This window comes from Anomalospiza imberbis, chromosome 9 (assembly GCF_031753505.1).
Source record: "Anomalospiza imberbis isolate Cuckoo-Finch-1a 21T00152 chromosome 9, ASM3175350v1, whole genome shotgun sequence".
NCBI lineage: Eukaryota > Metazoa > Chordata > Aves > Passeriformes > Viduidae > Anomalospiza > Anomalospiza imberbis.
In genome coordinates, this window is record NC_089689.1 from 13,129,219 (window position 1) to 13,143,207 (window position 13,989).

Consider the following 13,989-nt stretch of genomic DNA (forward strand, 5'->3'; position numbering starts at 1 on the left):
GAGATCTGTTTGCATACATATCCCTTCCATCTCTCCTCTGCACAACAAAAGTCAGCCCATGTACTTCTTGCAATAGATACAAGTCCACAGCAGCGTCTTTCCATGCTGTGCTCACAGCCTGTGCTTCTGCCAAGTGCCACCTGAGCTCCCAGCCCCCCTGGGCCCTGCAGCAGGAGCTTGCAGCAGTGGGACACACTGAGGTGCATCCTGCTGTGAGACAGCACCAGCAGGAGCAGCAGGGACCACCCTGTGGAGCCAGTGCTCTGCTGCACACAGGTGGGAGCCCAGGAGCTCCCGGCAGAGCGAGGCTGTAGTTGTATTGAGCAGTATTGATTCTGGCAGTGACTGGAGCATTTTGGTTTCTGTATCAGGGTTATATTAATGTTACAATTTCATAAAATGCAAATGGTCCTGCAACTGTTTCTCAGGTGCTTCATTCTCTTTGCAATGAAGAAGAAACAAAGCAAATTCAGTTGTACCTTGTGTACAAGGTTCAACAAATTTAAACCTCTTGCATTTTCAGGATTCTTCCGCTATTTGAATACAAAACTGCATGGTTTAAGACAAAGTGCCCATCTTCAGTTTTTCAGACTCCTTTTTCTTTGCTGCTGAGAACCACACAATGTACTTCCCTACCAGTTACTAAAATGCTTCTAAAAACTTGAAGAATTATTTGAAAAAGGGCATTCCTATTCCTTATGCATAAAACATGCATGCATATTCATATTAAACATTTAGAAAAATTTGTACCAGTTATAATTAGCATGTTTTGTGCATCTATTTTCTTTGCTATTAAATAACAAATTTGTGGTAACCATAGCAACTGGAACATCACATGATACTGGTGCTATTTTAGGGATAACATAAGTACCTTTCTTAAAGAAGCATTCACACCTCTAAGCTATGAATTTTAATAATTTTCACGATAAAGTATTTGTTGGGTAGATTGTATTCATTCCTCATTCTAATGCTGATTTAATGTGGAATGCACTACCTTGTATTGCAGTGCCTATGACCACTTAAAAGCTGTGATGAGTCCTCTTGTTTTGCAAAAAGGCAAGTGACTTAAGAAAGGCAAAAGAGAAGATATGTGCATTGAGGGGGAAAGCGTGATAAAATTAAGGATTTCTCTTATTGTTTCTGGGGAAGGAGCTCCCATTGGTCGTGTGCCTCTCCATGCATGAATGGAAGAAAGAAGGAAGGATATGCTTTAATCCTGGATTGGTACAACTCCCCCTTGAATAAGCCATAAACTTGGATTGGTATATCTCCTACTGGAATAAGCCAGAGGTGTTGCATCAGCTCTAGTGGAAGATGGGAGAGGTCCTTGGAAAGTTCTTTTGGGAAGAGACCAGTTTGGCCATCTAAGCCAGTTCCCTCCTGCTGCAGTCAAGTGTGTTCTTCTACTAAGTATGTGCTGTACACCACACCTCATACCATGGGCTTCCAAGACATCTCTGAGCCTCATGGCTCATGAGATAAAGAACACAAGATCAAATGCCACAACAGTAACAAGCCATTGAAAGAGATTAGGTGGCAATAAGGTCAGTATCCACATGCTAGGGTAGGGATTCTCTTAAATAAAGTTTGCTGAACTGTCATATTACATATGAGAACAAAACGCCTCAAGAATCCCAGCCAATGTTGTGATGAATTGAGGAAAAATGGAAGAAATTCCCTTCAGTCTCTGAAACTGGTAATTCAGTTATTTGTGAGAATGTAAGATGAACCAAATAGGCACCGATGAGAAATGAACGCTATTAAAAATATGCTGCCCACACTGATGTTCTAATGAAAAATGCTAGTTGACATGATTAATTGTTTTATCACAGAAGTGTCTGTAGAGATGAAACCCACCCTGAGCTTTCAGGATGGTGTTATCCATCTCCCAGAGCAGAGGTAATGAGGGATCATTCACCCTGGGTGGCTCAGGCAGGTGGTTTGAGTTAATACACACACCGAAGAGGCCATTAGGTAGGGAATTACTTTGCCTGAGTCCACCTGCCAAGGTGGAGTTTGGAGCAGAGGAATTTTACCAGAAAGTGAAGAAAGGTGCTGGGGTTGAGGAAGGGAGCCATGAACTGGAGCTCTAAGGAGACACAGGAGTATGTACAAAAAATGAGGGGTTGAAAGGCCTGCCAGGGCTGTGCTGGCAAAGGGCCCTGATGCCCAGACAGCATCTGGGGCTGGAGGGTGGAGCCCCTAGTGCAGCTCAGCAAGCTGCAGGCAGGCTTGGGGCAAGTTGCAAGGAGTAAAAGTTAATGAGAACTTTGAGTTTATAAACTCACCCAGATTAAACCTTACAAATCTGAGCCAGAGTGGGGGTATGAGTCTGAGTAAAGATTCAGAAAGTAATGCTTTGCCTCTGGCTCCATTCTTTTCTGCCTGCCTTCAGTTTTTCTCCATTCAGGTGTATCATTGGGAATTTTTTTTAACTTCATCCTTTCTTACTTCTGATTTCTGTTTCATCAAGAAAGTATGATTCTTCTTTATTTAAAAAAAATAGGGTTTTTCTTTTCATTAATAATTACAAATGTTCTGCTTCAGCTATTTGGAAATTATGGGTTTTGTTTCAAAAAGTGCTATAGCAAACAGATTGAAAAAGAAATTAAAGTGAACATTTAGATATCTCAAAAATTTAAAGTTTTGATTATCCTAAACTAACCCTTAATTGTTTTCTTTCTTAGCTTGTCCCCCAGGATAAATAATCCAATATGGAGCAATCCTTTTTCACCCCTCTCTTGCTACACCCCTGGGGACTTGCAGTGCTTGTTTGAAGAGGCCTTGGCACGATGTGCTGTGTAGGGGCTGCCTGAGAGAAGAGGCTCCCTGCTCCCCTCCATGCTCACTCCATGGCTTGTGTTATCCCTTCGGGACTGAACCTGCTTCATTCTCTCTTGCTGCAGCTCTTGTTGTGCCATGTGTTTCTGTGCCCACTGCCTGTCCCCTCCACCAGTAGCTGGGGCATCTCTTCCCTTTGCCTGTGCTCTGGATAGGGACTGGTCCTTGGGTTGGCTAAGGAACTCAGTCTTCCCTCCCGCCAGCACTTCCCTTATCTTCCATTCTTGTTCTCCTCCAAATGCTTGCTTCTTAAGGAAAGATTTAGGAAAAGGTCTGACATGGCAGCAATATGGGGTTTCAGCTGAACACATATGCAGGAGCCCTGAGAGGTGAAGCAAAAGTAAACCTATTAGAGGCAAAAAGGGATAGTTGAACAATATGCTTTTTTCTTTTCTGCAAGTCAGGAACTTCCCAATCTACTTTCTGTTTGGAAGGGGAGCAACACAAAAGGTTTGGAAGATGCTGGCAAGTGATAAAATACAAAGACATTCTTTTTCTTATATAGTAAATGAATGGCTTTCTGCCTTGCCTTTTGTTAAAGCTCTTAATCCAGCCTGTAAATAGGCACTTTCCCTTTGGACTGACTGTTTAGATATGAGATTAGAGCTGATCTGAAGTAATAGGATGAGAAAATAGGAGAGAGATATATATGAAAGAGAATGATACATTGGCTCACACTTCTGAACTTTCTCTTGCAGCACTTCTCCTATACTGTATGTAAATGTTCTCAAGTACAAAGTGCACTTCATTTTACTGCAGACCTAAGCTAAGGCATGGGCTCTGAGAAGCCTGGCTGTTTGATCCCTGGGGGGAAGCCCACCTGCCTCAGGGCAAAGTACAGATTCTCTGCCATAAATCAGAACTCGAGAGGTAATTTTGTTGCGTGGCCTGATTTAGGCTTACAAAATGCTGGAAGAACTCTGCATTTAAGGATGCTGGAAGTGGAGATTCACACTCCCAGATCTCAGAAATGGCAATAGGAAGCCTGACCAAGCAAAAAAGTCAGCAAAACAGACTTGGGACCAAGAGAACTCTTAATCAAAAAAACAGATTATCTTAAAAGAAAAACTGTATTTCACATTAATGCAAAAAACTTTTTACCTTACTTTTTAAACTACACAAACTTTTGCAATGAAGCTTTAATGTTTCTGGCTGTTTCTTTGGGACTATTCCATGGCTTTCTGTGGGTAAGGCTGTGGCAATGCATTGTTCTTCTTGGATTTGGAAGCCCTCCAATTCATATTCAGCTGCTGTGGAAAAAATCCTAAAAATTCACAGAATTGTCTTGTTTCCAAAGACACTTCTGACCAAGGAAACGTATTCTAAAATCCTTAATAATTTTCTGGTTACTGAAAATCTCCACTGACTGAATAGGATTTTTTCCCAAGTCAGATATTAAAGGAGAGAAGAGATTTCTTGTGTGATTCTTGAAGATTAACATGTATATATATGTATATAAGCACAGTGAGAATATAAATATAAAATATGATGCATATATTTTCTTCTAAATTTAAAATGAATAAATTAATCACTTGCTTTCCATTTTGTATTTAGGAATATTTAGATGCTATTTGATGCTATTTATATTTTCCAGGGCACCTCTTCATAAGAATAATTTTTTTATTAGGTGCTACTAGGACTGTATTATAGAATACATTTAAAGCCATATAAAGGGGTAAACTGCCAACCAGCACCATCAAGGTCATTTGAAAAAGATGCTCAGACTAGAGAGCTGCAAAAACAAACTTGGTTTCTTCCATTTCTTGTATTATACTTGTGAAAACCAAGTGGAACTTTGCAGATCAATAATTAGGCTCAAGGAAAAAAAAAGTACATGAACAAAATCTCTCTTGTGCTGCTTACATCTGCTTTATGCATCAGCAGAAGTAAAGATCAATATTTGTGAAAGTAATGTCCTGAGTAGATTTCCTTCCCCATTGAAATTACTGCATGACTAAATAGGAAACCTTTAGAGGAGGCAGTGCATGATCTGCCCTGGGTTCCCAGTCTGAAGCAGTCAGGACAGAGTTGGTTGCTTGTAACACTCCCAGCTCTTCCACTGAACAGTATGAACAACAGACTGACATCCATGTGCCTGCTCTCTTTTTCTTTAAAATAGTCTTTATCCCCATTGTATACTCTTCTAAACTATATGGGCAAGTTCTTCTGATCTGCTACTGAGTTTTTTTTCCTTTTCAATGTAAAGCTGTTATCTGTCAAAACCACAAGTTACATTAAGAGCATTTAAAATGGTTGCCAGTATTTGTATATAATACATTTGTTCCTGATCAGCTGAAAGCTGTAAAAAGTTTGCTTTGAATTCTTCCCTAAGATATCTTTTTAAATACCAGCAGAAGGGAAGTTTTAATTCTGTGCTCTAAGCAGTAAAATCACTTGAATATCCCCTATTTCAAATACAAAGGCATAGTATTTAAAACATTAAAATAAATCCTTTATTTGGCTTCAGTATCAGTATGACTGTTAATAGAAGGTGTGTCCTTCATTGCCTGTTTTAACATGAGACGGAAAAGGTTTCATTTCAATTGAATTAAGTCTCAACTAAGTTAACTAATAAACAGGAATATCAGGCGATGGCATGGCACCACCCAAGTTGCTAATGCAAAATGATGAGTGAGCAGTGAAAGGTCAGTCCTGCAACTGGGGCCTGCGGATGCAACCTGATTTTCATATTGATTATGTTTTCCAGTGGGCTTCAGGTCAGGAGCTGAAACCTCGGGGCTTGCTCTGTCTGCAGCTGTCTCACTGTTTTCTTAGCTTACCTTGAGCAAGTTCTGCAATATTGCTGTAGTGCTTCTCCAAGGATAAAATAGGTCTAATGTTTATCAGTGTTACAAAGGCATCAATGCCTAGGAAAAGGTCTTAGGTGTTCCCTATGAGGAAGATGCTATGCACAGTAAAAGATTCACTGTGTGTGTGTGTACACACACACATATATATATATATATATATATATATAATCTCAAGGGTTAATGTTTCTCTGCAAGATTGCAGGATATTTATTTTTACCCGTTATTAAATCCATTGTGAATTACTGTGCTTTTTTTTTTTTACAAAATGGGTTTACAGCCAGGAAAAGAGAAGATGCAGGCACCTGTTCTGAGAGGGAAGTAACATAGAACTGTATATGTTATACCAAAAGCATTTGTCACATAACAGATCAATATGCAACTGCATAATAAGGTTGAGAGATGAGATTAAATGTTCAAATAGGTACACTAATTAGAAAGGACATGTACATCGATGTATAGAGAACCTGATGGTGAGAAAATGACAAGAGATTCAGCACTACAGTGAATTATAAATGTCAAATTACAAGGATGCATGTAAAAAAAGCTTGTAACTGTTAAGAACTAGACTCTGTATTCATGTGAAAGCTGTTGCCTTTATCATCTTCTTAGATCCCTCTAAGGTGTTCTGTCATTCACTGTCAAATTTTCTACGTAAGATAGTAAGACGTATGTCACACAAGTGTCCAAAACTGCTCCTCTGCCTTTGTCAGGACACACCAATATATTTAGAGGGATTTGTAAGCAGAAGGAATATTAATCAGGAGATCTGCTTAAGTATTAGCAGTTAGTCACAGAATTTTTCCCCCTCAGATGTGACAAAATCTAACACATGATGCCCAAAATGTAAGGGAAAAGGGAAGCAGCAATGTGTGTTCAGATGGCTGTGGGCTCAATAGGTTGTTAGACATAGTCTGCACAACAAAAATGGATGCTAACTACATTTTGATGTGCAAGAGCATGTCTTTAATTTGCAAGGTATTTTTTTTAATTAAAAGGTAAATAGCATTTATAATTCTTCTCACAGACCGAGAGCAGCAATAACACCTACAGAGCTCTCAAGATACCTGAAGAAGTTCTTTGATGCATCTGGTCCCTGGGGTAGGTACATTTAACAGTTGACTACTTTAAGTGATATTTTTTTGTTTTTACACAACACTGGTTATTTCGTATAAAAATTTCTAAACATCACTTGCAAGATACTAGTTGCATGAAATGTGTAAAATACTCAACCATGAAAGTCTGGTGAAAGTCCCTTCCCAAGTATAATGGACTTGGCAAGACATTTACCGTGGTGCAGATGATTTGCGTTAAGCCAGGACTTCATGTGAATATGAAGGTGCAAAATCCGTCTGCACGAGCTGTGTTCAGACCCTTCTGCACACAGGCCTCACAGAATGCTGCAGAGCAATCGCAGCTTCTGAAGGTTCCTCTCTTAGCTATGTCCTCTGCTTCAACACAAGCCTCCAAGCTTGCAGAGTTTATAGTTCGTTTCCTCTAAGGCCTTTGAGACTCAACACCCCATTGCAGGTTTTGGGCAGTTGAAGTTCCTTCAGCAGAACCCATCCTCCAGCCAGGGTGCTCCTCACTCCCCACATGCTGAGGCGATCCATGGCTGCACCCACGGCAGAAGCTCTCCGAAGTCTTCACACATTTGTCAAACAGAGCAGCTGAAGCCCAGAAAGGAACTGAATGGGAAGGCAGTGCCAGCTCAGAGGTGGGTGTTGTGCATGGTCGTGTCACCCTGCTCACCTACACGGCTGCACTCTGAAACCTGAGTCTCTTCTGCTGGCTGCTCAGCAGCACTCAGCAGCCACAACTGCTGTGGAGGGGAACTGCCCAGCTCTGAGAGACAGAGCCTCTCTTGCCAGTGGTCTTTAGGGACAGCATCTCCAGGTCAGCTTTTCCAGTGTCGAGCCCAGCAGCTCACGTTTTGTTAGGTTGCTTGAAGTAAATACAACGGCTGGGAAGACATGCAGGCTGCTGACACCAATCTCTCTAATATGTTAAAGCTGGATCATGTTCTGCTCAGAGGGTCTGATGGTATCAGCCTCCAGAGAATCAGTGTCTGACACTCCCAGTCTGTTGTTCATATTGGTTTGGTCTCAGCTGAGCTATTTCTAACAACGAAGAACATATCTGAGTGAGTTACAATTTGCTGTAATCATATTTTTCCAGTTTTTCTCTGTGATAATTACTCCCATAAATATCATTGCTTCACCTCAGCTCAACAGAGTGCTCTGTTTTTCTGTGCTCAGTCTCAACCTTCTGTACTTGGATTGCTGGGGAAGAGCAATGATAGCATTTGTTGTTACCAGAACCACTCCAGCTATGGGGCTGTTGGGGCTTCCCGAGCTGATTCTGTTTCTTTGCAGTATTAGCTGTTAAAAATTGCCTTCTGAATTGAAAACTGGTGAAGAAAATGCATTAAACTGCACCCATGTTTAAATTAAATAGTTAATAATAATAATAATAATAATAATAAAGGTTTGACTTGGTTTTCAACCATGCAGAGACTTGAAAACCAGAAGCCAGGATGCAGATTTTCAGTTAAATGTCTCTGGCTTTATTGCTGGTCCCTGGGCTTAGTTTAATGACAGAGAGTGTTTTTAATGTAATCAATGGTCTGAAGACCTCAGGAATTCCAGTCCCTAGCATGGATGTTAACAGCTTTTTCTGATAGAGCCTTAAAGCCCAAAGACTTTATAAGAGTAATGTCTATTTTTGACTACTGGTTAAGAGTTATAGAAACATTTCAACTTCAAAGTGCCAGGCACCAGCAATACCCAGAAAGGAGGTGCTTGGTCTGAGACTTAAAGATGCAAGTGAGTATATGGGAAAGAAAAAGAGGCGAGAATAGGAAGATTGCTGTCCCCATTTTAAAAGTGGTGAAATGTGGCAAAAGACTAAAGGACTAGCTAAAGTTACCTCTGTTGCCTATGGCAGACCTGGCATGTGAAGCCATGTTTTCAGATTTCTAATGTACCCTCTTAACTACAAGGCCATTCTCCCCCTCCAGAAAATGATATATAGGTATATAAATGTGCATTGATATAATGCCAAGTTATAAACCACAAGCCTTTCAGAACTCATGTCCCTGATAGATTACAAAAGAACTTGAAGTCAGGAGAATTGTGGTTTGTCTGACCTTATGCTAATCATTCTCCCTGCTTGTGTCTTGGTCAAACTGAAAATGGATAGAATAATGAACTCTTTTGAAAACTGTAATTTCTGGGTGTTGGTCATGACCCAGTTTTTATAAGTTGCTAGGATATGGGTATAATCAGGAAAATTAAGATTCTATCTTATGAGACAAGACTGAAAAGCTTGATTTAAACAAAAGAAATGATGAGAAGGAATATTAGTACACTGTGAGAGGAGTAAATATCAGAACTAATTAAGTTCAAGGACAAAATTGGCATCCGAACAAATGGATATAAACAGGCCCCTAATAAACACAGCCTGGAAATCTTAAGCCAAGTTATGAGATTCTGGAACAGTTTTCCAAGGGAAATAGTAGGGCCAGAGAAAGTAAGGGCTTTTAAATGGATCTCAATCAGTTTGTGAACTGGTATCATGCCTCAGAAAACCAGAGAACCAGACTATCAGTCCTGGACACCACCAGGATGTAACATCAGGTGATGTTCTGGAAAAACATTGTGACTGGCTACTTCTATCTCAAATTCCATCCTGTGTATTTTGTTTCTTAGGCTCCTCAGTTCAGAGTCTCTTCAATTCTCTGATTATCTCACCAGCCTCGCACTTGAGGTGTTATTCAACATTTCCAGGTAATCCTTCCTTGCTTTCAAGAGCCGATGCAGGAGCAGACCTGGAACAGGTCAAGGTAACATTGAACTAGAAACTCCTCGTGTTGGCCGCTGAGGATGGGAGAGTAGGGTGGTGGCAGGGGCGGGTGGCAGGGCAGCACACACAGCGTTCTTCTAGGACGGCTGAAGCCTCTGTGCAGAGGCTGGACACTACTCCCACGGCGCAGCCCTCTGGAGTGGACTCCTGCCCAGAGCTGGCAGTGTCTTCAGTGCCTTCCTTTCCGAGGGCAGGCGCCCGCTCCTGCTGCTGGAACAGGAGAGTGCAGATGCTGGCGCAGCCCGCACCCCCGGAGTCCTGCCACGGGAAGGGGCGGCTGACCCGGCTGGCCTCCTTTCCCTGCCCTGCCTGTGTCCACAGCCTCGTCCTCTGCCGTCACCCCGGGCGGGGCCGGGCGGGGCGGGCGCTCCTCGGGCGGGCCCCGGCCCCGCCCGGCTGCGGCCCCATGCGCGGCCAGCAGGGGTCTCCGCCGCTCCGCCCCGCTCCGCCCCGCAGGCGGGCTGCGCCCGGGGACGGCCCGGCCCGGCCCCGCTCCGCTCCGCAGGCACCGGCAGCCCCCCGGCAGCGCCCTGTCCCCACCTGCCCGCAGCCTCCGCCGCGGCGGCGCTGCCGCGGCTCCGCGGGTGCGGAACGGGCCGGCCGGGCCCAGAACGCCCCCGCGCAGCTTCCGCCCGGCGCGGCTCGGGGCCGGGAAAGCGGGACCGGCGGAGCGGCAGCGCCCGGCCGGGATGGGCGGCGGCTGCCGGGAGACAAAAGGCCGGCGCGTGTCCGCCTCTGCGGCAGCGCGGGGTGTGCGGCCGCTGCCCCTCCCCGGGCCGCCTGCGGCAGGGACCGGGTCCGCCGCCTGACCGCAGCCCAACCGCCCTCCCCGCCCCGCTGCGGCTCCGGGAAAAGGCTGTCATATGTGAGGGGTGATAGGCGGCAGCGCGGCGCAGGCAGCCGGGGGGGCAGGCGGCTTGCCTTCCGAGCGGATGCCGAAGCCCGTGTGCACAGTGTTAACCACGGGCAGGAAGCGGAGAGAGGGTACTAGAGCGAGTCCTTACAAACCTCTGTGTAGGTGTGATGGGAAAAAGAAAGGGAGCAGCCACCTTTTATTAGGCACTCAGTCTCCTGAATTTTAAGTAGCAAAACCCTAACGCCGTAACACTGGGCTGGTTGGGGTTTTTTTTCTCTAGTAAAGCATTTTGTTCGTTACCGCGTACGCGGTGCCGATGCGTGCGGAGGCACGGCAGAGCGTGACTGCCGGAGTGGCACCGGGCGGTGCCCAAAGTTCCCGCTGTCCCCGCAGGAGCAGGAAGCATCCCTTTGGGTTGGGGGGCGAGGGGCTAGGGTGGAAGGAGGGGCTGCTGCCGGGCAGCCCCCTCGCAGCTGCCGCTGCAGCCCGCCTGGCTTCCCATGAGGTCTCCATGGCATCAGGAGTGAGAGAAGCAAACTCTGAAGTTGTGCCCGAAGAAAAGTTGCCCGACTGGAGAAGTCGGGGAGATCCTGAGTGTCGCCACCCACTCAATCCTGTTTGGTCTTGGGTTCTTCCTGCTTTTTCTGCAAACCCAGGGTAAGGGCAGGGTTTGCCTAGGAAGCTTTCCGTAGTCTTATGCAGACAAGGGGAGAAAGAAAACAACACGTCTTCAGAGTGGCACCTCGCCTTGTTCAGTCTTCTCGTCTCCTGGCCAGGGTTGGAATGGAGGCTAAGGGCGGCCTGAGCAGTGCTGGTGCTGACTCTCCCCACTCGTAGCCCCTCCTAAAGAAAACACGTCTGAGCCCTCGTGGTGAAGAACCAAACCCAACAAAAGTTGGATCTTTTTCGAAGAGGGGCCCGGGGGCGCCGAGCCCGGCGGCTCCCGTCCGCGGAGCGCTCAACAGCGGCGGAGCGCTCGCCACGGCTGGGACTTGACCTGCAGAGGGCAATAGCTGGACGCAAATGCCAACAAAGGCAGCGGGGCTCGCTGGCTCGGCGCCGAGGCCGGGACCCGAGAATGCTGTGTAGGTAGGCAGCAGTGCTTAATTAATGTATATTGAAACAAAAGATCGGGTAAAGTGTTTGATTTGTCTTTAGGCTACGTTTTCAAGGCTAATCTAATTCATAACTGTTAGATTTCTTTAAATATATTAACACAGACTTCCAGGAGAATCATGGGGTTGACTCCAGAATTACCCTAAATGATAATTGTTTACCGGAACGTTTACATTCAGCTGCTTGGATTCGTATTATTGGCGTTATTATTTTTGCGACTCAGACAGGAGAGATGGAAACGAAGGGGAACTTTCCTAATTGTTGTAGCGATTGTCAGGGCCACCGCACAGACTTTGGAGGAGGAGGCGGCAGCCGCCCGGCGCCCAGCCCGGCTGAAAGAGGCCATTGTCTGCGGGGCCGGGCCCCCGTTCAGCACCGGGCGGGCGGACAGCTCCGGCCCTGCCCGAGCCGCGCGGCCCGGCCCGGAGCCTCCGCCTGCGCTTGGGGCGGGCGGATGAGAGCTCGCCTTCGCTTGCCCTAGTAGTCCTTCTCCCCGCTGGTAATGGATTCATCAGGGAGTGGAAAAGAGCATCCCGACGGGCGCACTTTGTCTCCCCGTCGGTGTGTGTAGACGCGGCTGCCGTAGGCGTCTGTGGCTTGTGTACATATATGGCTTTAATAATTACACATAAGGCTCTATAACCTCATAATTCAAGAAAGACTAGAAAACGCGACCAAATTGGAGTGTTGGCAGCAGGGGTGATTGCAGGTCTGGATGCATACTCCGTCTCTTCCCAACTCGCCGCCCCCTTCCCCTCCCCCCTCCCCCCCCCCCCCAAAATCATATTTATCTGAGATTATGTCAAATTTCAGTGATCGGAAATGTCTTGCCCAAGCCCCATTCCCGCTGGAAAAAGTCAAAAGGGTTCCTGGCATTAACACGACCTTGCGTCATTCCTGATGAAATTAGCAGAGCTACTTGTTTAGAGCTTTGCTAAGGATGCACTTTGGTGACAGTAAGAAATAAGAAATTTAGGGTTTAACCCCACATCTGAGCAGGATCCGTCTGCTCTCACTAGCTGCAAAGCCTGAGACCAGCACTTGAAAGCGCCTTAGACCCGCAGTCCATTTTTCACTTGTCTTTAAGTGCAAGCAATGGGAATTGCTAACCTCGGCTAAGAAAATTTCATTTTCCCCATCCTGCTAAACGGTTCTGGTCGACATATGTTTGTTATCAGAGAGAGGTGCTATGAACACAGAGCCATTTTCTTAGCAGCTCTTTGACTCTGTGTAACCATAGTCCCACACGGCATTGGTCCTTTCCCGTTGGGAAGTCATGAATAAGAGACTATGAAGCTTGCACGTCAGATCTTCCTCAATTAATCCACCATTAGCATGTTCGGGATCCTCTACTGGATGGTTAACAGCAGCTTTGGTAACTGTATGCTGTCCATACCCAATTATGCTCTGCTAAAAATGAACTCTGCAGAAGAACCTTCCTGAGCTGTCAGTGTCTCCCGTTTTCCTATTTTAACGCTTGTGTGTAGTGGCAGGCGACAGATGGTGTAGATCAGATCGATTTGATTGCATTAGGCGATTTTTTTTCTTCCTCTCCCCCCCGACTCCTTTTCTGGAAGCCCACATTCATCTGAGAGGCGATCGCCGGGGACATGGGAAGCAAGAGCAGCCGCCGATGTGTGAAAGCAACGAGACATGGCCAGCCAGAGGCGCCGGGGTCCCTTCACGGGGTTTGTTAACATGGTAATCCGGCACCAGGAGAGAAAGCTGCTTTCTGCTGCCCAGAGCCCATTCCCCATCACACATCAGATGACTCCCTGGCTTTACACACAGTTGGAGTTCTGCTCGAAACCTGGATTTAAAGGGTAAGCGCTTCAACAGAGGTGGATTTCTGGTGGTTACTCGGGTAGGTGGCAAAAGGAGCGATCTTCCAGCGATTTTAAAAAGAGGCTCCCTTTGAGCGGGCATGAATATTTTCTTCTTCCTTTCTTCTCTTTTTTTTTTTTTTTTTTTTTTTTCCCTCCCTGTGCCCCCTCCCCTTTCACCAGCGAGCCCCCTAATTCAGAACAATTTCTCACACGGAAAGACATCGCGCCTCTCTATTGATGGATGGCATCAATATTCCCCCCTCTGAAATTTGCTTTTCGTGGAGAGCCTGAACTCTGCTCAGACCTTCGCTCCTGATAGCTTAATTGTTTAATTCCCTCCATCCGATCCCCTCCCTTCTGTATGTGTGTGTGTGCGGTGTGTGCGTCCCCTTCCGCGGGCACGGCGGAGGTGGCGAAGATGCCCCCCGGGGCCCTTCCCTGGCCCCGCCGGGCTGGCGCTCCCACCCGGGCTCTTTTTGCGCGGAGCGGGGCGGCAGCGCCGATAAACATGGCTTTCCGGAGCCGGTGAACAAAGGTATTTAGTGCCGCGGCGCGCCGCCACGGGCACCTCCCGCACGCCGCGGAGAAGGTGCGAGGCGGGCAGCGCGGCGGGGGCTCGCTCCCCCGGTGCCCGAGGGCGTGCGGCCGGCCGGGAGCGCCGGGGCCGGGGCGGGCAGGG

At 46.4% G+C, this 13,989-nt stretch overlaps 2 long non-coding RNA genes across 4 annotated transcripts in view; both read left to right on the forward strand.

Annotated features, from left to right (window-relative positions):
- The first annotated feature begins 6,454 nt into the window (after positions 1–6,454).
- LOC137478970 (uncharacterized) lies at positions 6,455–9,550 on the forward strand. The gene is made up of 3 exons (XR_011001912.1): positions 6,455–6,749; positions 7,190–7,365; positions 9,359–9,550. It is a non-coding gene; the product is annotated as an uncharacterized lncRNA (long non-coding RNA).
- A 1,260-nt stretch (positions 9,551–10,810) lies between these two features.
- LOC137479344 (uncharacterized) overlaps positions 10,811–13,989 on the forward strand; it is a 33,927-nt gene continuing 30,748 nt past the window's right edge. The window contains exons 1-2 of one of the 3 annotated variants that reach the window (XR_011002174.1): positions 10,811–11,457; positions 13,062–13,307. This is a non-coding gene — a long non-coding RNA (uncharacterized lncRNA). Of the gene's footprint in view, positions 11,458–11,947; positions 13,308–13,989 lie in introns of those variants that run through there. The other 2 variants (XR_011002175.1, XR_011002173.1) reach the window with 2 other exon arrangements.